The sequence below is a fragment of the Thalassophryne amazonica genome, chromosome 4, assembly GCF_902500255.1.
Source record: "Thalassophryne amazonica chromosome 4, fThaAma1.1, whole genome shotgun sequence".
Lineage (NCBI taxonomy): Eukaryota > Metazoa > Chordata > Actinopteri > Batrachoidiformes > Batrachoididae > Thalassophryne > Thalassophryne amazonica.
In genome coordinates, this window is record NC_047106.1 from 76,794,867 (window position 1) to 76,817,068 (window position 22,202).

The following is a 22,202-nucleotide window of genomic DNA, read 5'->3' on the forward strand; positions in this document are numbered from 1 at the left end:
AACACATGAAAGGAGAAGCATATTATCTTAACACAAAAAAAATTGCCCTTTGCCAGTGTGTTTGTTTTAATATACACAGAGGAATTCCAGCAACATACATTAAGACATACAGTATTTATTATTTGCAAGAATAGTGTTTTAGAGACAGAATGATTGCAGAAATATATATAAAAAAAATACACCCGCAGTAGGGTGCATCAAATTTGAATGGGAATTTTTAATTTCAAAATATCAATTTGGCTGATTGAAATTTGTTCCCATTAACATAAAAACGACTTTTACAAAGTTTTGAGGAATTCCATTGAGATTTAGGGGTGCCACCTACACATGGAATTTGTGAAATTGTGAAAAATGTGCAATTTCTATTTTAATTGCCAAAAGTTTGACCTGGAAATGTTGAATACAATGAACCTTTATACAGTAACATGTTCTATAGGGTTATCAAAGTAAAAGTTGTTTGTTTGGCCTTTGAGCAACTTGGGCGTTTCTCAGAATTTTCTGACTTTCAAGATTATCCATTCATTTTTCCTATAGACAAAATGAGTGGAGGTCAGTGGGACATGTTCACTTTGCCTTACCCTGAGTTTTGTGCAGCAGTGATGGATGTGGAACACACACATAAAGTTTAATTGACTTTATTGTTAAACACAAGGGGCAATACTGGACTCCACCTCCAATGTGCACCTTACACTGGGACAGCAAGTTAATACCGATGCTCAGCAATGCATGCCAGTTGGAGGAGCATCTTACAGTGGTGGTTGGAGATACAGAGCTGCTGAAACTTCTTGGTGTCCCTGTGTATAAGAAGCAGACCAATGAGGCATGTGGAGTGATCATTGACTGGTTGACATGCAAGTTGCTGCAGGACTGGTGCTGTGCTGACCAGGTTATCAACATGGCATTTGACACCACTGCATCAAACACCAGCTATCTCACAGCAGCCTGCATTGCCATACAGCTCTCACTGGCTCGACCACTGCTTTGGTCTGGGTGTTGGCATCACATTGGTGAGGTCCTCCTGAACCAGGTTTTCACAGACCTGAAGGTGGAGTCATCACGCTCGCCAGAGGTTACCTTGTTCACACATCTGAGAGAGAAATGGCACCTGTTGCCACAAAAATCCAGCAGCCATTGGTCCCACTACACTCCTGGCAACACCGAGCAACCACTCCTGTGCAAGTTATGTGCTGAACTTGGCAGGTGCGCAAAAGAAGTGATTGACAAGAGAGGTGACTACTGTGAGTTTGTGCAGCTGTGTCTTGTGTTTCTGGATGCAGATGGTGAAGAGCAGACTCCAGTGACCTTCCAACGACCAGCAGCGCTCCACAAGGCACGATGGATGGCCAAGCTGCTCTATACTCTCAAGCTGGCTTTGATGGAGCAACACATCGCATTGATTCCCCAGGACACAATCACCACACGGCAGCAGGTGCCGAAGAGTCGGGCATTTGACATTTTCATTACATACATCAAGGCAAAGTGGTGGTTGACCTGCGAGAAAGCTGGAGATACTGCCTAGAATGACCTGACACTCTACCACCACCTGCAGGCATACAAGGCTATAGATGAGGGCACTGCAGCATCAGCAATCAAGGCACTGGAGAGGCATCTCTGGTACCTGACAGGTGAGATGCTACCACTGGCTCTCTTCAGCAGCAAGGTGCCCAAGGATGACAAGTGTGCACTTGCCAGTGAGATCTTGGAGCACAAGCCCGCTGATCTCCCTATGCACATCCCTGAGTAGCGCTTTGGCCCTGGCCTTGTCAAACCAAAGTTCCCCACCCTCTTGCCAACCACCAGCTTGGCTGACCTTGCCATTAAGGATTGCTGGTTTTGGATGCACCAGCTGCACATTGATCCAGAATTTATGTCTCTCAATGAGAAGGAATGGATGACCAATGCTGTGTTAAAAAAAGTGAGGTCAGTGTATGTGCTGGTTACTAATGGTTACTCTGGGGTGGCGGGTGAGGAGACATATCTGGGGGGAGATGCACTGGCTAGGTTCAGAGTTCAGGTTCCATTTCCTCTCTTTCTCCCTGGTGATGTCAGTGGAGCGGGCTCTGGCACAGACTGCGCAATTAAGTTTGAAGTTTAGTTATTGTCAGCAACTACCATTAGGCCCTGTTAATTGCCAGTGAGTTAGCCACTAGAGAGGGTTTGTTCTTTTCAGTATGTCAGTATCACCCCTTGTTTCTGTGAAGGCTTTCAGTTGTCCAGGTGGCTTCCATAGTAGAGTTCTTGAATCTTCACCTGGACTGGGTTGCTTGGCGCGAGGACGTTTCGCTTCTAATTGCAGGAGCTTCCTTGGCTAAATGTCTTGCTCTGGTAGTCTGACTTCTGTCTTGACTCTTGTAGAGAAGAACAAACAGAAGCCAGCAAAAGATGGAGTTTTAAACCTAACAAGACCCCTCCTACTGAGAGGCAGACTGCTATTGGCAGTGACTAACAATTGCTCTAATTAGCACCTATTGTAGTCTAGTTAGCACCGTCCTAATGACAGGGCAGCTGTCCCTCCTAACGATGGGATTGATGCGTCTCATGATGACTATTACTATTATACTTATTTAGCAGAAGTAGGGGAAAAACTACAGAGGATATTCAGACAGCACAAAATCCCAGTTTACTTTAAACCTGTAAACACATTTTCCTGAGGGACTCTTACCAAGGGATCAATAAAGTTCTACATAGAAGGAGGTGATGGTCTAATGGTTAGGCATTGGACTTCAGACCAGAGGATCCTCAGTTCAAACCCCAGCCTGATCGGAAAATAACTAAGGGCCCTTGGGCGAGGTCCTTAATCCCTGAGTTGCTCCTGGTGTAAAATGTATATATTTTTTTCCTGTATATTCATTTTGTGAATTGTTCTGTAATTTATGTCTGGCATGGCCCAAGCAGAGGGTCACCCCTTTGAGTCTGGTCTGCTTGAGGTTTCTACCTCAGAGGGTTTTTTCTTACCACTGTTGTTCTGGGGGTTAGTAAGGTTAGACCTTACTTGTGTGAAGCGCCTTGAGGCAACTCTGTTGTGATTTGGCATTATATAAATGAAAATTGAAATTGTTATGATCGCCTTCCATGGCAGCACCCTGACATCTGTGTGTGAATGGGTGAATGTGAGGCATAATTGTAAAGCGCATTGAGTGTCTGATGCAAATGGAAAAGTGCCATATAAATGCACACCATTTATATAATCTAATCTGAATAATTCAATGCACATCCTTGTTTTGATTTTTGATCTTGCCTCCTTTAATTCATGTGTTTCATCTTTGATCCTGTTTCCATTAAGGCCAGTCAAGGTGCAGAACCTGCCTGTTTTCACTAGTGTGTAGAACGTTCAGCAGGAATCATCAATCATTTGGTCCTGATTTTACATCTGATCACTGACCTTATTCTACTGATTCTGATTATTGGATCAAAGCAATCTGAAATTAGGATCTCAGTTCAGTACCCATGAACAAGATTTCCTAATCAGGATGAAAGGTCAACAATCAAGATCTAACTTCAGGTTCAAAGACATATTATCAGAATCAAAGATCAGGATCATAATTCAGCAATCTGAAATTAGGATTTCAGTTCAGTACTCAGGAAAAATGCTTCCCAATCATGATCCAAACACAGTGATCAGGATCAAAGGTCAGCAACAAGGATCTAACTTCAGAGTTAATATTCAAAGACATATTATCAGAATCAAAGATTAGGACCAAAGGGTAATCACAATCAAATGTCAAGATCCTAATCAAACATCAGGGCCAACATTTAATAATCAGAATCAAAGGCCAGTGATCAGCATCATAGACTGTTTGAAAATATATTAAAGGAATGCAATCAAAGCAATAAAAGGAAAATGTCAGCAGTTGGACTTTTGCAGAGCTATGTGCCCTCTGAGTGTGCTTCTAATATGATGATGTAACAACAGACTAAAGTTTCTGTTTGTTCATCTGCCATGCTGTGATGTGACATGGACATGTACCCAGGCTTTTCCACCTACTGAAGCACAAGATGCTGCAACAAATACAGTAGCTGCCTCATGACTGATTTTTTTGACTTCAGCATCTGCTTCACTGCCTGACTTTGTGCTGTGTTCATTCATTTACTTCTTCATGTCACTGACTTAACATGATGTTGTGATGCTCATTCTTGTGTATTTTTCCATATTTGTCACTGTGAGGATATTGTGACACTATATGCACTGCTCAAAATGAATTTAATTCAAGCAGATTTTTTTGTACAGAGAAAATCAGCTAGCATGGGCTTTCCATGATGCCCAAGGCTGACTTTAATTAGTCCGGAAGGACTGACATTGATGGGAAACAGGGATTAAAGCAGAACAAAAATTTGGATTGAGAACATCTTGAAGTCCAAGTTATGCATGAAATGTGGGATTAAGTTTGAGTTGTAACCTTTTTAAGACAAGTTAAGATAAAGATAAGATTAACTTTACTGATCCCAAAGGATTTTTATTTTATTTTATTTTTTTATTTTTTTTGCCAGAGTATGAAACAGTAAATAATGAACCATGTTTTCACTGTCAGATACCAAATGGCAATTAAAACTTCCTTGCTGCTGTGGGAAAATGTCCTGTAGGACAGTGAGTTCTCAGATGTTTCAATGTTCAGATTTATCGGTATAAAATTCTAAAAGATATTTATGTCAAACCAGGAGTCAGAAATCAGATTCCCATTCACTGTCTTTACCCACCTATTCTGAGGCTCACAGGAGGCCCTTTCTGCTCACACAGGACAAAAGGCAGGACACATCCCAGACATAATCCATCACAATGCGCAAAGCCGCTGTACCCTGCACGCAGTCTTGTAAAAATCATTAATTTCCCCACTTCTGTCAAACTCCTACACTCAGGGTGCCATCTTCTGCTTGCTGCAAATCATTGAACAGTGTACCACAAGTAGCATTATCAGATGTGAAGCCATCTTCACACCTAATGTGCCAGTAGAGTGTTGCTCATAAACTGAGGTATAGTCAGCTGCAATGTTGGTGCATTGCTGTTTTGAAGAAGCAGAAAAATAATCGGACTACAAAAAACAATAAAACTCAAAATTTGATGAATAAATGCAAAACCCCACTGAGTTTTAGTTGCTGTTCACCACTCTCATGCTTTGATGTGTTGTCCGCAGATCCATTAACTCACAAGAAAGCCTCTCATTTGAATTTCTGACTCTTAAAAGTGACAAAGGTGACCAATTGATTGTATGATTCCATGTAATGCCCCAAACACACCCATGTCTAATAAAGGCACCAAATACAGACTGCACTCAGATGACATTCTTTCTAAATGGTAAATTGGAGTAGGATACACCCCAAATGTACTTGCGCCATGGACTTTAGACCTTGTGCCAAAGATCATCAAGATATAGTCCTCAGAAATAATGAAACTGCCTGTCATCGCAGAAAAGGTCATATTATGAATCTGGAGGAAAGAAAAATGGACACATCTATAATCATTATGATCTATTTTGTTATAATTTTCTTTTATATTTTTTAAAAGGTCTTTAATTATGGCCTTTAAATTGTGATTACCATTTATAACGTTATTTCAAATTGTGCATGTGGAACATATTCACAGCGCTTTACTTTTTTCCCATATTTTGCTATGTTATGGCCTTATTCCAATTAAACTGATTTTTCTCCTCAAAATTCTACACCCAATATCCCACAATGACCATGTAAAAAAAAATATTTGTAAGATTGTAGCAAATTTCCATGTAAAAAAAATAAATAAATAAAAATAAAAACTGTTGTGTGGGCCGCCAGAAGAGGAGGTACTGCTGGCCCACCACCAGAGGGCGCCCTGCCTGAAGTGCGGGCTTCAGGCACGAGAGGGCGCTGCCGCCACGGACACAGCCGGGGGTGACAGCTGTCACTCATTATCTCTTGACAGCTGTCACCCATCTACACTTCATCATCCCACTCCATAAAGATCGGACGTCATCTCCACCTCGTTGCCGAGATATCGTCTACCTTAGGAGGTAATTTGTTCTCAGCCATTGTTTTGTCTACCACAGACAGTGTTTGCTTGTGTTATTTTTGCAGTAGGTTTTGTGAGTGCTTGCAGCTGGAGGCTGGGTTTGGACTGATGTCTTCACTCCAAACCATTGATAAGTACACATACTACTGCACGTGCCAGCTTTCTGAATGAGAGGTGGAGGTGGAATTTCCACCATTGTTGTTACTGGGTGTTAACACACCCACATCTGATTGTCTCTGCTCCTCGCCAGCAGTACCAGATCCGACACACGGAGACGGTGGCCACCTGGGGTTTTCGGGACTTGGCGGCTCCAGTATTCTCCAGGTTCGGTGGTGGAGGAAATCGTGTGGTTCCGGTTCTTCTCAGGACAGACGTCCTCTATCCTCGAGCCTGCCCACATGTCACCTTTGTTAATTGACTATTGTACACATTCTGTAATCTACTGTGTTTGGTTGTGCTTTTCACAACAGTAAAATGTTCATATTTGACTCTTTCATTGTCCGTTCATTTACGCCCCCTGTTGTGGGTCCGTGTCACTACACTTTCACAACAGGATATCTCGGCCAGCATCATGGATCCCGAGGGGCGTCAACCATCTGTTGGACAGCCAATGGGAGAGCAGGATGCACTGGCGTCTGCAGGAGGCGTGATTGGTGAGTTGCAGCAAATCCTCACCGCCTTTACTGCTCGGTTGGATCTGATGACCGAGCAAAACGTCATCCTTAATCGCAGGATGGAGGCTCTCACCGCACAGGTGGAAGCGCGCGCTCAGGGCGCTGCTGCAGCTCCTCCTCCTGCCAACCCAGTGCAGAATATCAACGTTCCACTGGTCATTCCACGACCCCCCCCTCCTTCCCCTGAAGCATACATAAGTCCCCCAGAGCCGTACGGGGGTTGTGTGGAGACGTGCGCGGACTTTCTTATGCAGTGTTCGTTCATCTTTGCACAACGTCCCATAATGTACGCGTCTGACGCCAGTAAGGTGGCTTATGTAATTAACTTGCTTCGTGGTGAGGCACGCGCTTGGGCTACGGCGCTTTGGGAGCAAAATTCACAGCTCCTTCTCATGTATGCTGTGTTTGTGAGGGAATTCAAAATAGTTTTTGATCACCTTAATAGAGGAGAGACCGCTTCAACAGTGCTGCTGTCAATGAGACAGGGGCGCCGGAGCGTAGCCGCTTATGCAGTCGACTTCCGCATCGCTGGAATAACGCTGCGCTCCGCGCCGCCTTCATAAACGGACTGTCATCGGTCCTGAAGGAGCACCTGGTAGCTAAGGACGAACCGCGGGATTTGGATGGACAGACTTATTGATCTCGTTATATGGTTAGACAATCGGTCAGAGGAACACCGTCGGGAGCGAGACGAAGGACATGGCCGGGCACGCGCCGTCCCTCTCCCTTCCGGGTCTGAAAAGGTTCCGCCCTCCCCATGCTCACCAGCTGCAGCGCTCCATGGGGCAACAGCACCCCCTGCTGATGTTGCTAGGGAGACGTGCAGGGCCAAGATAAGATCAAATGACAGAATGAGGAGGCTGGTCCACGGGGAGTTTTTTTTCTGCAGCTCAAAGGAGCATATACAGAAAAACTGCCCCAAACGGCCAAAACGACAACACTCGCCTTTGGAGACTGGGCTAAAGGGGGGTCATAACATGCACGTGGGACACACACGTATTGCCACACGACTCCCAGTTACAATCCTGAGTGGGGATTTAACCCTTCAAGCCCCAGCACTGGTGGACACGGGGTCAGAAGGGAATCTGCTGGATAGCAGATGGGCTAGGGATGCAGGGCTCCCTCTGGTGGCGCTTCCTTCACCATTGCAGGTGCGGGCGCTAGATGGCACCCTTCTCCCTTTAATCACGCACAAGACAAAACCAGTAACTCTGGTGGTGTCTGGAAATCATTGGGAAGAGATCGAGTTTTTTGTGACTCCTTCTACCTCACGCGTGATTTTTGGCTTCCCGTGGATGTTGAAACACAATCCCCAGATTGATTGGCCGTCTGGGGTGGTGGTTCAGTGGAGCGAAACCTGCCATCGGGTGTGTTTAGGACCCTGGGTTCCTCCCGGTTTACAGGCTAAGGAGGAGGTCAAAGTCCCTCCCAATCTGACAGCGGTGCCGGTTGAATACCACGATCTTGCTGACGTCTTCAGCAAGGATCTGGCACTCACCCTTCCTCCGCACCGTCCGTACGATTGTGCCATTGATTTGATACCAGGCGTGGAGTTCCCGTCCAGCAGGCTGTACAACCTCTCACAACCTGAACGCGAATCAATGGAGACCTACATCCGGGACTCATTAGCTGCCGGGTTGATCCAAAATTCCACCTCCCCGATGGGTGCAGGTTTCTTTTTTGTGGGCAAGAAAGATGGCGGACTCCATCCATGCATTGATTACAGGGGGCTGAATGAGATTACGGTTCGCAATCGATACCCGTTGCCCTTGTTGGATTCCGTGTTCACCCCCCTGCATGGAGCCAAAATCTTTACAAAATTGGATCTTCATAATGCGTATCACCTGGTTCGGGTCCGGAAGGGAGACGAATGGAAGACGGCATTTAACACCCCGTTAGGTCACTTTGAGTACCTGGTCATGCCGTTCAGCCTCACTAACACCCCCGCAACGTTCCAAGCTTTGGTAAACGATGTCTTGCGGGACTTCCTGCACGATTCGTCTTCGTATATCTGGACGATATTCTCATCTTTTCTCCGGACCATGAGACTCATGTCCAGCATGTATGTCAGGTCCTGCAGAGGTTGTTGGAGAACTGGCTGTTTGTGAAGTGCGAGAAGTGTGAGTTTCACCACACTTCTTTGTCCTTCCTGGGGTTTATCATCTCCTCTAACTCCGTCGCCCCTGATCCGGCCAAGGTTGCGGTGGTGAGAGATTGGCCCCAACCTACAAGTCGTAGGAAGCTGCAACAGTTCCTCGGCTTTGCACATTTCTACAGGAGGTTCATAAAGGGCTATAGCCAGGTAGTTAGCCCCCTGACAGCCCTGACCTCTCCTAAAGTCCCCTTCACCTGGTCGGATCGGTGCGAAGCCATGTTCAAGGAGTTGAAACGACGGTTCTCGACTGCAACAGTGCTGGTGCAGCCCGACCTTAGCCGCCAGTTTGTGGTTGAAGTGGACGCCTCTGACTCAGGGAAAGGAGCCGTGCTATCCCAGAGCGGAGAGACCGATAAGGTCCTTCACCCATGTGCCTATTTTTCCCGCAGGTTGACCCCGGCTGAACCGAACTATGACGTCGGCAATCGAGAACTCCTTGCGGTGAAAGAGGCGCTTGAGGAGTGGAGACACCTGTTGGAGGGAGCGTCTGTGCCATTCACGGTTTTCACTGACCATCGGAACCTGGAGTATATCAGGAACGCCAAGCGGCTGAACCCCAGGCAAGCCCGCTGGTCACTGTTCTTTGGGCGTTTTGACTTCCGGATCACCTACCGCCCCGGGACCAAGAACCAGAGATCGGATGCCTTGTCCCGGGTGCATGAAGACGAAGTCAAAACGGAACCGTCGGATCCCCCGGATCCCATCATTCCGGAGTCCACTATCGTGGCCACCCTCACCTGGGATGTGGAGAAGACCGTCCGGGAGGCCCTGGCACGGAGCCCGGACCCCGGAACAGGGCCGAAGAACAGACTCTATGTCCCACCAGAGGCAAGAGCTGCTGTCTTGGATTTCTGTCACGGTTCTAAGCTCTCCTGTCATCCGGGGGTGCGAAGGACCGTGGCAGTGGTCTGGCAGCGCTTCTGGTGGGCATCCCTGGAGGCCGACGTCCGGGAATATATCCAGGCCTGCACCACCTGTGCCAGGGGCAAGGCAGACCACCAGAAGGCACAGGGACTTCTTCAGCCACTTCCTGTGCCTCATCGCCCCTGGTCCCACATCAGTCTGGATTTTGTCACGGGCCTCCCGCCGTCCCAGGGTATGATGACCATCTTCACGATAGTGGACTGATTCTCCAAGGCGGCCCACTTCGTGGCCCTCCTGAAGCTCCCCACGGCCCAGGAGACTACAGACCTCCTGGTACACCACGTCGTCTGTCTGCATGGGATACCTACCGACATCGTCTCTGATTGTGGTCCCCAGTTTTCCTCACACGTCTGGAGAAGCTTCTGCCGGGAACTGGGGGCCACTGTGAGCCTCTCGTCCGGGTATCACCCGCAGACCAATGGACAGGCAGAACGGGCCAATCAGGAATTGGAGCAAGCCCTGCGCTGTGACATCCGCACACCCGACGGCCTGGAGTGAACATCTGGCCTGGATCGAGTATGCGCATAACAGCCAGGTGTCCACCGGCCTCTCCCCATTTGAGGTGTGTTTGGGGTATCAGCCCCCATTGTTTCCCGTGGTGGAGGGAGAGGTCGGTGTGCCCTCCGTCCAGGCCCACCTGCGGAAGTGCCGTCGGGTGTGGCGCTCCGCTTGTTCTGCCTTGTTAAAGGCCCGGACGAGGGCGAAGACCCATGCAGACCGCCAGCGGTCCCCGGCCCCTGCTTACCAGCCCGGGCAGGAGATGTGGCTATCCACAAAGGACATCCCCCTCCAGGTGGACTCTCTGAAGCTCAAGGACAGGTACATTGGACCATACAAAATCCTCAAAATCCTCAGTTCTGCCACAGTGAAGCTCCGACTCCCAGCTTCACTGCAGCTCCACCCGGTTTTTCATGTGTCAAGAATCAAACCTCACCACACCTCACCCCACTGTGCTCCCGGACCAGCGCCGCCTCCTGCCTGGATCATCGACGGGGAGCCGGCTTGGACAGTGCGCCGGCTCCTGGACGTCCGTCGGATGGGCCGGGGGTTCCAGTATTTGGTGGACTGGGAGGGGTATGGACCCGAAGAACGCTCTTGGGTAAAGAGGAGCTTCATCCTGGATCGGGCCCTCCTGGCCGATTTCTACCGCCGTCACCCGGATAAGCCTGGTCGGGCGCCAGGAGGCGCCCGTTGAGGGGGGGTCCTGTTGTGTGGGCCGCCAGAAGAGGAGGTACTGCTGGCCCACCAGCAGAGGGCGCCCTGCCTGAAGTGCGGGCTTCAGGCACGAGAGGGCGCTGCCGCCACGGACACAGCCGGGGGTGACAGCTGTCACTCATTATCTCTTGACAGCTGTTACCCATCTACACTTCATCATCCCTGTCCATAAAGACCGGATGTCATCTCCACCTCGTTGCCGAGATATCGTCTACCTTAGGAGGTAATTTGTTCTCAGCCATTGTTTTGTCTACCACAGACAGTGTTTGCTTGTGTTATTTTTGCAGTAGGTTTTGTGAGTGCTTGCAGCTGGAGGCTGGGTTTGGACTGACGTCTTCACTCCAAACCTTTGATAAGTACACATACTACTGCACGTGCCAGCTTTCTGAATGAGAGGTGGAGGTGGAATTTTCACCATTGTTGTTACTGGGTGTTAACACACCCACATCTGATTGTCTCTGCTCCTCGCCAGCAGTACCAGATCCGACACGCGGAGACGGTGGCCACCTGGGGTTTTTGGGACTTGGCGGCTCCAGTATTCTCCAGGTTCGGTGGTGGAGGAAATCGTGTGGTTCCGGTTCTTCTCAGGACAGACGTCCTCTATCCTCGAGCCTGCCCACACGTCACCTTTGTTAATTGACTATTGTACACATTCTGTAATCTGCTGTGTTTGGTTGTGCTTTTCACAACAAGTGTTCATATTTGACTCTTTCATTGTCCGTTCATTTACGCCCCCTGTTGTGGGTCCGTGTCACTACACTTTCACAACAAAAAACATCCTGTTGCCACTGATCATCCTTGAGATGCTTCTGCAGCTTAATTGGAGTTCACCTTGGATAAATTAAGTTGACTGGACATGATTTGGAAAGTCAAATATCTGTCTATACATAAGGTTGTGCATGTCAGAGCACAAACCAGACATGAAGTTAAATGAATTGTCTGTAGACCTCCGACACAGGAGGTTTACAGACAATTTAAGTGACATGACTTGAGGCACAATTTTTGGGAAGGGTACAGAAACATTTCTGGTTGGTTGAAGGTCCCAATAACCACAGCGGCCTCCATCATCTGTAAATGGAAGAAGTTCAGATACACCAGGACTCCTCCTAGAGCTGGCCGCCCGTCAAAACTGAGCAGCCAGAGGAGAGAGGCCTTAGCCAAGGAGGTGACCACGAACCCTGATGGTCACTCTGTCAAAGCTCCAGCATTCCTCTGTAGAGGGCAAACCTTCTAGAAGGACAACATAGGAGGACAGAGGGACAGATAGGTGTGCTAAGCTTGTGGCATCATATTCAAGAAGACCTGAGGCTGTAATTGCTGCCAAAGTTGCATGCCTATCTCGGCTTTCAATGCTTACCAGCCCAGTGAGTATAAGAGAAATTGTGGAGAGCTGGGCATGTCCCAACTTGTCCCCTGGCACTCCGAAACGGAGGTGTTCCTTTGTCTCGCACCATCAGGTCCTGGTCCTGACGCGCGAAGCCTCCGTGCGGCTTTCCATGACAAAAATCTCTTGTTAAAAGTGAAATCTGCCGGAAAATGGCTGATGTCCAGCTCTTGTGATAACCAGATAAATTGCTCATGACGGTCCCTGCTCCACACAGCCATCTCGATGGTGGCTCGGAGCGCGGCGTGCCGTGCGCCATTGTGGGGCGTCCCTAAAGCTGTAGTAACACTCCTTATTCTCTGTGAAGCCCGTAAAATTTTCACCGAAAGCCAGATAAATTTTTCGAATGGTTTCCAGCTGCTTGTCTCTAACAGTTTCTGAAAAAATTCTGATGGAAAAAAGCCCAAATCATTCCGCCATTTCCTCGCAATGAAACAACGACAAGAGGGGTGGACCAGTGCTCACTCACTCAAAGCCTGCCCACAGGCGAATGACGCAACCGACAGGCGTGGGAAAACTCACGCATGCGCACGACGGTTCAAGCTTGGCTGACGTAAAAACAGAAGAATCAAATCCATATAGTTTTTGAAAAAAATAAAAAGGTACGATACTTTTCTCACAGACCTCGTAATTAGAAGAAGAAGCAGCAGTAGTACAACAGTATAGATTATAATAATTATTATTATTATCATCATCATCATCTCAGGGACTTTCTATGTGAATGTTGCTGTATTTTGTTGACCTTATTTTTCTTATTGTTAGTATAGTCAAAGCAATTGGTCGGGGGTGGTGGCCAAGTGGTTAATGCCCTTGGTTTCAGTTTAGAAGGTTCCGGGTTCAAATCCCACCCCTGCCGCATTTCTCCATGTAATGTGGAGTTGTGTCAGGAAGGGCATCCGGCGTAAAACCTGTGCCAATTCAACATGCAGATCGACCTTGGATTTGCTGTGGCGACCCCGAGTGCAAACAAGGGAGTAGCCGAAGGGACTTACTTACTTACTTACTTTCACCGCTCTGAGACAGTGTGAGACTGGTCTGTCTGGCAAGATTAACCCTGGTGTCCCGTGTGTGTGGGACACCCATTAGTCCTGCAGTTGTGTGTGTCTGGGCATGCCTCCAGAACCCCTTAGTTATACAACATTGCTGCTCACAGCCTCGCATGGGTGTCCCGCATTGGTAACATCAAATGTTGGCAGGTATGTTCTGTTTGAAGTTTCTTCCTCAAAAAATGCCAGAGGAACTTTTTTGCTTTCCCCTATTGCCTTTGTGCTTATAAATGTGCCTATAAATAAAGTGACTTATTATTATAATTATTATAATAATTATTATTGGCAGCAGAGTGGCTTATTGATTTGCACTGTTGCTTCACAGCAAGAACATTCCAGGATGACTTCCCACCTGGTCCTTTCTGTGTGGAGTTTGACTTGGTTCTCTCTGGGTGCTCCGACTTACTCCCACTTCCAAAGCCATGCAGGTTAGGTGAACTGGAAACTTTAAATTGACTGTAGGTGTGAATGTGTTTGTGTGTCTATATGTTACTGTGCAATAGGCTGGCACCCTGTCCAGGGTGTATCCCACCTCTTGCCCAATGACCACTGTGATAGGCTCCAGCCCTCCCGTGACCTTTAAATGGCATAAGCAGGTATCAAAAATAAATGATTATTATTCTGTTTTGTTGATATTGATGTCACCATTAAATTTCCAGTATGGGTCTTTGGGCTTAGACATTTTATGCTACACAAACACAAGTGTACGAGGGCTGTCCGTAAAGTATAGGTCCTTTTTATTTTTTTCAAAAACTATATGGATTTCATTCATATGTTTTTACGTCAGACATGCTTGCACCCTCGTGCGCATGCGTGAGTTTTTCCATGCCTGTCGGTGACGTCATTCGCCTGTGAGCACTCCTTGTGGGAGGAGTCGTCTAGCCCCTCGTCGGAATTCCTTTGTCTGAGAAGTTGCTGAGAGACTGGCGCTTTGTTTGATCAAAATTTTTTCTAAACCTGTGAGACACATCGAAGTGGACATGGTTCGAAAAATTAAGCTGGTTTTCAGTGAAAATTTTAACAGCTGATGAGAGATTTTGAGGTGATTCTGTCGCTTTAAGGACTTTTCACGGTGCGAGACGTCGCGCTGCGCTCTCAGGCAGCGTCATCAGCCTGTTCAAGCTGAAAACCTCCACATTTCAGGCTCTATTGATCCAGGACGTCGTGAGAGAACAGAGAAGTTTCAGAAGAAGTCGGTTTCAGCATTTTATCCGGATATTCCACTGTTAAAGGAGATTTTTTTAATGAAAGACGTGCAGCCGACGCGGCGCGGCGGCACAGGAAAAACACCTCCGTGTTGATAACCATTTGTAAAATTCAGGCGGCTTTTGATGGCTTTCAGTGGAGTGAGTATATGAGAAATTGTTTATCAGCTGGAGATGTTCCAACTTGTCCTCAAGGCTTCCAACAGAGGTGTTTTTCCTGTGGCGGAGCGTCGCGGCGGCTGCGAGCCGACGCTGCAATCCGCCTGCACGTCTTTCATTAAAAAAATCTCCTTTAACAGTGGAATATCCGGATAAAATGCTGAAACCGACTTCTTCTGAAACTTCTCTGTTCTCTCACGACGTCCTGGATCAATAAAGCCTGAAATGTGGAGGTTTTAAGCTTGAAACAGGCTGATGACGCCGCCTGAGAGCGCTGCGCAACGTCTCGCACCGTGAAAAGTCCTTAAAGCGACAGAATCACCTCAAAATCTCTCATCAGCTGTTAAAATTTTCACTGAAGACCAGCTTAATTTTTCGAACCATGTCCACTTCGATGTGTCTCACAGGTTTAGAAAAAATTTTGATCAAACAAAGCGCCAGTCTCTCAGCAACTTCTCAGACAAAGGAATTCCGACGAGGGGCTGGACGACTCCTCCCACAAGGAGTGCTCACAGGCGAATGATGTCACCGACAGGCGTGGAAAAACTCACGCATGCGCACGAGGGTTCAAGCATGTCTTACGTAAAAACATATGAATGAAATCCATATAGTTTTAGAAAAAAATAAAACGGACCTATACTTTATGGACAGACCTCGTATACAGGCAGTTGTGCACTGAAGTGTCCTTGAGTAAGACATTGAAGTCCAAACTGTCCAATTTTGGGCACCCTTCCCCTCACACATCAGCTACCTGGCCCTGTAAAAAAAAACAAAAAATCAACAAAAAAAAAAACAACAACAAAAAAGAAACAAGAACATTGTTTTGTATAGCTGATGTAGCAGTAGTTTTACACCAGAAGCCCTTAGTGCTACAAATCCAGATGGAGGTAAGCACACCACCATGCTACCCCAAACAACCAGACAAAATGTAACGGAGAATACTTTACTTCAAGATAAGAAGCATGAAAAACATTCCTAAATATACTACCTAAAATGACATAGCTTTAAATGTGTAAAGAGAACATGGAAATGACTCAAAATATAGCTGAGCAAAGAAATAAAAAAATGACTGTTCTGAATAAGACCTCAAAAGATAGAAATGATTCAATTTCTTCTGTGCACTTACACCCACCATTAGTTTGCTTTCACATGTGCAGTAAGTGGCTGTAAAGTCTGTTTTCCATCCAGAAAGTCCCTAATTGTTTGTGGGTGAAGTGCTGTGCGTATGTAAGCATTATGGGCTGAAGCTCCTGGGATAAGCATAAGTCAGATTTTGTCATCAGAGTGCTTACTCAGGAATATACATTTTGGTAAGTTTGTTTCTTTATTTATCCCGAAAACCGCTGACAACAGTGAGTGCAGGCCCCTGAATGAGTCACACCAGAAGGAGAAACAGTTTGAGGAGACAGCAGAATGAGGTAAATCGAGATAAAAATAACAAAGATGGGGGGTCAAAGAAAATTGACAGAAAGAAGAAAGAAAGAGTAAGAGAAGTCAGGGTTTTTGTTATGTTTGTCAGCATTTGACTGGCTAATGATTGTTATTGTACACATTTGTGTGGTTGTCAGGAGTGATTTAGTTCTAGTTGGAAAAAGTTCATTTCATTTATGCGTTAAATTGCCACTGTCCACAAGTGAAAGTACATGTGATGCAAGTGTGCTGGACACAAAAGACATGTATTACAACCTGTACAAAAAGTCAACGAAAATACAAATCAAAATATTCAATTATGTTTTTACCATACTTTCTACAACTAAAAAGAAATAGATTTTTTATTCATTTATTTATTTTTATATGATTATATAACAAACATAAAGCTGATTTCTGCATTTGACACTTTACATTCACGTTTTAATCAGATTTCAACCAAACTTGGTGGAATATAGGAGGGTCCACCAAGGACAAAGAGATTTGATTGAAGAAAAAATTGCTTAAAAATCATGGTCACAGGCCAAGTGTAAGTATTTTACCCAATGTTTATGCAGGCAGTTGGAGATTTTTAAGTAAAATTGCTATTTTGAGGAACTAGTTATATGTACAGTAGTGTTCAGAATAATAGTAGTGCTATGTGACTAAAACGAATAATCAAGGTTTTGAGTATATTTCTTATTGTTACATGGGAAACAAGGTACCAGTAGATTCAGTAGATTCTCACAAATCCAACAAGACCAAGCATTCATGATATGCACAGTCTTAAGGCTATGAAATTGGGCTGTTAGTAAAAAAAAAAGTAGAAATGTGGGTGTTCACAATAATAGTAGCATCTGCTGTTGACGCTACAAACTCAAAACTGTTATGTTCAAACTGCTTTTTTAGCAATCCTGTGAATCACTAAACTAGTATTTAGTTGTATAACCACAGTTTTTCATGATTTCTTCACATCAGCGAGGCATTAATTTTGTTGGTTTGGAACCAAGATTTTGCTCGTTTACTAGTGTCATTGTCTTGTTGAAACACCCATTTCAAGGGCATGTCCTCTTCAGCATAAGGTAACATGACCTCTTCAAGTATTTTGACATATCCAAACTAATCCATGATACCTGGTATGCGATATATAGGCCCAACACCATAGTAGGAGAAACATGCCCATATCATGATGCTTGCACCACCATGCTTCACTGTCTTCACTGTGAACTGTGTCTTGAATTCAGAGTTTGGGGGTCGTCTCACAAACTGTCTGCGGCTCCTGGACCCAAAAAGAACAATTTTACTCTCATCAGTCCACAAAATATTCCTCCATTTCTCTTTAGACCAGTTGATGTGTTCTTTGGCAAATTGTAACCTCTTCTGCACATGTCTTTTATTTAACAGAGGGACTTTGTGGGGGATTCTTGCAAATAAATTAGCTTCACACAGGTGTTTTCTAACTGTCACAGCACTTACAGGTAACTCCAGACTGTCTTTGGTCATCCTGGAGCTGATCAATGGGTGAGCCTTTGCCATTCTGGTTATTCTTCTATCCATTTTGATGGTTGTTTTCCATTTTCTTCCACACGTCTTTTTTTTTTGTCCATTTTAAAGCATTGGAGATCATTGTAGATGAACAGCCTATATTTTTTTGCACCTTCGTATAAGTTTTCCCCTCTCCAATCAACTTTTTAATCAAACTACTCTGTTCTTCTGAACAATGTCTTGAACGTCCCATTTTCCTCAGGCTTTCATAGAGAAAAGCATGTTCAACAGGTGGTGGCTTCATCCTTAAATAGGGGACACCTGATTCACACCTGTTTGTTCCACAAAATTGATGAACTCACTGACTGAATGCCACACTAGTATTATTGTGAACACCCCCTTTTCTACTTTTTTTTTTTTTTTTTTTTTTTTACTAATAGCCCAATTTCATAGCCTTAAGAATGTGCATATCATGAATGCTTGGTCTTGTTGGATTTGTGAGAATCTACTGAATCTACTGGTACCTTGTTTCCCATGTAACAATAAGAAATATACTCAAAACCTGGATTAATCTTTTTTAGTCACATAGCACTACTATTATTCTGAACACTACTGTACATCTATGGTTACTATTAAACACTAGTAAAAATCCATATATCACCTTTCTATTGGTCACGTGATCTGTGACTTTGACAGGTCAAGGGAATTTAGAATATCTTTTTGAAAGAATTGGATGCAGATACATGTTTGGTTACTATGGAACACAAACATGAATTCATATCACCTTTCTATTTGTCACATGACCTTTGATTTTTGGGTGACCTTAAATGGTCAGAAACAGTGTGTGTTGCGTTGCCTTGGCCTGCTCTGCTCCCCCTCCCTTTCCTGTTCCTCCAGGCATGTCACAGGGCTTATTCCGCACACCTCCCTGTAATCATCACCAGCTGAATTAAAACCCTGGTCCTACCAATTCACACTCGCCAGAAACTCAGCTTTGCCTGTGTGGTACGTGGCCTCAGTTTGCCTCTTGATGAACTATTCTGTTTCCTTGCACTCTGGTGCCAGGTTATCTCCATTATCTCTGTGTCCTCAGTGCTCCAGTTTGCTGTCAGCTCCGTCACGGCCACCTGATCCTGGCCATCTGGCTCTGGAACAACTTCATCCACCTGTGGTTCTGGTTGGTGTCCCCTTCCTTTGGTGTCATCCTTCTCAGACTTTGAACATTTATCAATTTCAGTTTGTTTGTAAAAATAAAATTGTTAATGTATATTCACTTTGGCTCTCTGCATGTTGAATCCTAATTTCTGTTTTTGGTTTAACCGTACCAGTGTAATAACTTTTTAAGACTTGCTCAAGGCCACAATATGCTGTGGTATCATCAAATCACAAAGAATTAATTTGCCTGAATCATTGTGGGTTGGATGGCACAGTGTCTTAGTGGTTTACACTGTTGCCTCACAGCAAGATGGTTGTGAGGTCGCTTCCCACCTGGTATTTTCTGTGTGGAGTTTGCATGCTACGTCTGTGTTCCCATGGGCTCCCTCTGGCTTCCTTTCACTTCCAAATTAGGTGAATTGGTGACTCCAGATTGGGCATAGGTGTGCGTGTGCCTGTGAATTTGTTTGTCTGTTTATTTGATGGCCTCTGATAAACTGGCATCCTGTCCACCGTCTACCTCACCTCGTGCCATATGTCTGCTGGGCTAGGCTCCAGTCCCCTTGTGACCCTTGATTGCAGTATGTAAGAAAATGAATGAACGGATACTGTGAGGTGTGAATAAAGTGCTGGGGTTGCTCTTTCAGTGCCTTTTGTAGTTTTACATTGACAATGGTTCATGTCACCTGTTTAATCCATGGTATTGTTTACTCAGCCATGCTCATGCACATTGTAAAGAATGATTTAATTTATGTCTGGTGTCATCTATTACATTATCCACAAGTGATTTTGGTGTTATCACTCATTTCCCTCATGCCATGATTAACACAAGCTCAAAGATACAATGCAATGATGAATTCCGGAGCATCACAGCAAGTGATTACATGTCATTTTCATGCACACCCATTTGCAGTTTCACAGCTTTGGGGTTGTTACCAGGCTACTGGGAGAGTAGAGGATCATACCCAAAGCATGACAGCATCAAACTATTCTGCTACATTGGCTTGTGCTAGTTTAACAATTTGATGGCACCGTCCTGGCACAAACACATTACTGTCAGAACCATTCTTTGATACATACATGTTGATAATTAGTAGAGAAAAATCAGGGCAGAACAAACTAACAAGAATTTGTTTAAAAATCACAATGTTTTTCATTCTGACAAGACTCAAACACACATTTGGGAAAGCTTACAGTAACAATAGAAACACAATACTGCTAACAGCAAGCAATATAGACAAGAGGCCGGTCTCCTTAAGGTGGTACTATTCTCTTTCACTCTTTGTTGGACTATTAGTGAGGGTATATTTATGCCTATATGTATACTTTTGACCCTGCGTGGATTATAAAATGGATAAAGTGGATTATAACGTGCACATATAGTCCCACTCTGAGTGGGACCACATGTACACTGGCAGTGATACTTTAACACTGTTAGTGTTATACAGTGGGGCAAAAAAGTATTTAGTCAGTCCCTGATTGTGCAAGTTCTCCTTTTTAGAAAGATGAGAGAGGTCTGTAATTTTCATCATAGGTACACTTCAACTATGAGAGACAAAATGAGAAAAAAAAATCCAGGAAATCACATTGTAGGATTTTTAAAGAATTTATTTGTAAATTATGGTGGAAAATAAGTATTTGGTCAATAACAAAAATTCAACTCAATACTTTGTAACATAATCTTTGTTGGCAATGACAGAGGTCAAACGTTTCCTGTAAGTCTTCACCAGGTTTTCACACACTGTAGCTGGTATTTTGTCCCATTCCTCCATGCAGATCTCCTCTAGAGCAGTGATGTTTTGGGGCTGTCACTGGGCAACATGGACTTTCAACTACCTCAACAAATTTTCTATGGGGTTGAGGTCTGGAGACTGTCTTGGCCACTCCAGGACCTTGAAATGCTTTTTACGGAGCCACTCCTTCGTTGCCTGAGTGGTGTGTTTGGGATCATTGTCATGCTGTAAGACCCAGCCATGTTGCATCTTCAATGCTCTCACTGATGGAAGGAGGTTTTGGCTTAAAATCTCATGATACATGGACACGTTCATTCTTCCCTTAACACGGATCAGTCGTCCTATCCCCTTTGCAGACAAAATAGCCCCAAAGCATGATGTTTCCACCCCCATGCTTCATAGTAGGTATGGCGTTCTTGGAATGCAACTCAGCATTCTTCTTCCTCCAAACATGATGAGTTGAGTTTTTACCAAAATGTTCTATTTTGGTTTCATCGGACCACATGATATTCTCCAAGTCCTCTTCTGGATCATCCATATGCTTTCTCGCATACTTCAGACGGGCCTGGACACGTGCTGGCTTAACCAGGGGGACACACCTGGCACTGCAGGATTTGAGTCCCTCTCTGTGTAGTGTGTAGCCTTTGTTACTTTTGTCCCAGCTCTCTGCAGGTCATTCATCAGGTCCCTCTGTGAAGTTCTGGAATTTTTGTTCACCATTCTCATGATCATTTTGACCCCACAGGATACATCTTGCGTGGAACCCCAGATCGAGGGAGATTATCAATGGTCTTGTATGTCTTCCATTTTCTTACAGTTGCTCCCACAGTTGATTTATTCACACCAACCTGCATGACTATTGTAGATTCACTCTTCCCAGCCTGCTTCACATCTACAATTTTCTTCCTGGTGTCCTTCGACAGCTCTTTGGTCTTGGCCATGGTTGAGTTTGGAGTCTGACTGTCTGAGGCTGTGGACAGGTGTCTTTTATACAGATAACGAATTCCAACAGGTGTCATTAATACAGGTAACAGGTGCTGTCCTCCACCTCAAGAGCCTCTTGAAGAAGATACAGGTCTGTGAGACAGAAATATTGCTTGTTTGTGGCTGACCAAATACTTATTTTCCACCATACTTTACAAATAAATTCTTTAAAAATCCTACAATGTGATTTTCTGGATTTTTTTTTCTCATTTTTTTCTCTCATAGTTGAAGTGTACCTATGTTGAAAATTACAGACCTCTCTCATCTTTCTAAGTAGGAGAACTTGCACAATCAGGGGCTGACTAAATACTTTTTTTACCCCACTGTACCACCACCACACATACACCGACTGAGGCCAAATGGTGTCAGAATTACACAATTGGAAAGTACTGAGGTGTGGTCTGAAGACCTATGGACAGCAATCTACATATTTGGTCCCATTCGCTCGGCTGTCCTGAGTGTACTGCATATCCTCAAAACACTCTTGGCGCCATCAAGATGGGATGCAGATCTGACAGTGGTCTATGTGCAGTTTTTGTGTCATTTGATCACAATCTGCATATTCTGAAAGGATTTGATCATGGCTGAGTGAGCTCTGAGATTGAGCGGTCACGGCAAAGCCTGCTTGCATGCTGTGCAATGGATGTCCACCTCCACTGGACAAAGGAAATGTTGATATCTAATAACATGTATGTG

At 45.1% G+C, this 22,202-nt stretch overlaps 1 long non-coding RNA gene across 1 annotated transcript; it reads left to right on the plus strand.

The window, feature by feature from the left end:
• Positions 1-538: 538 nt before the first annotated feature.
• On the plus strand, positions 539-21,754 carry LOC117509200. The gene is made up of 3 exons (XR_004560306.1): positions 539-553; positions 16,629-16,632; positions 21,577-21,754. It is a non-coding gene; the product is annotated as an uncharacterized LOC117509200 (long non-coding RNA).
• Positions 21,755-22,202: the final 448 nt, after the last annotated feature.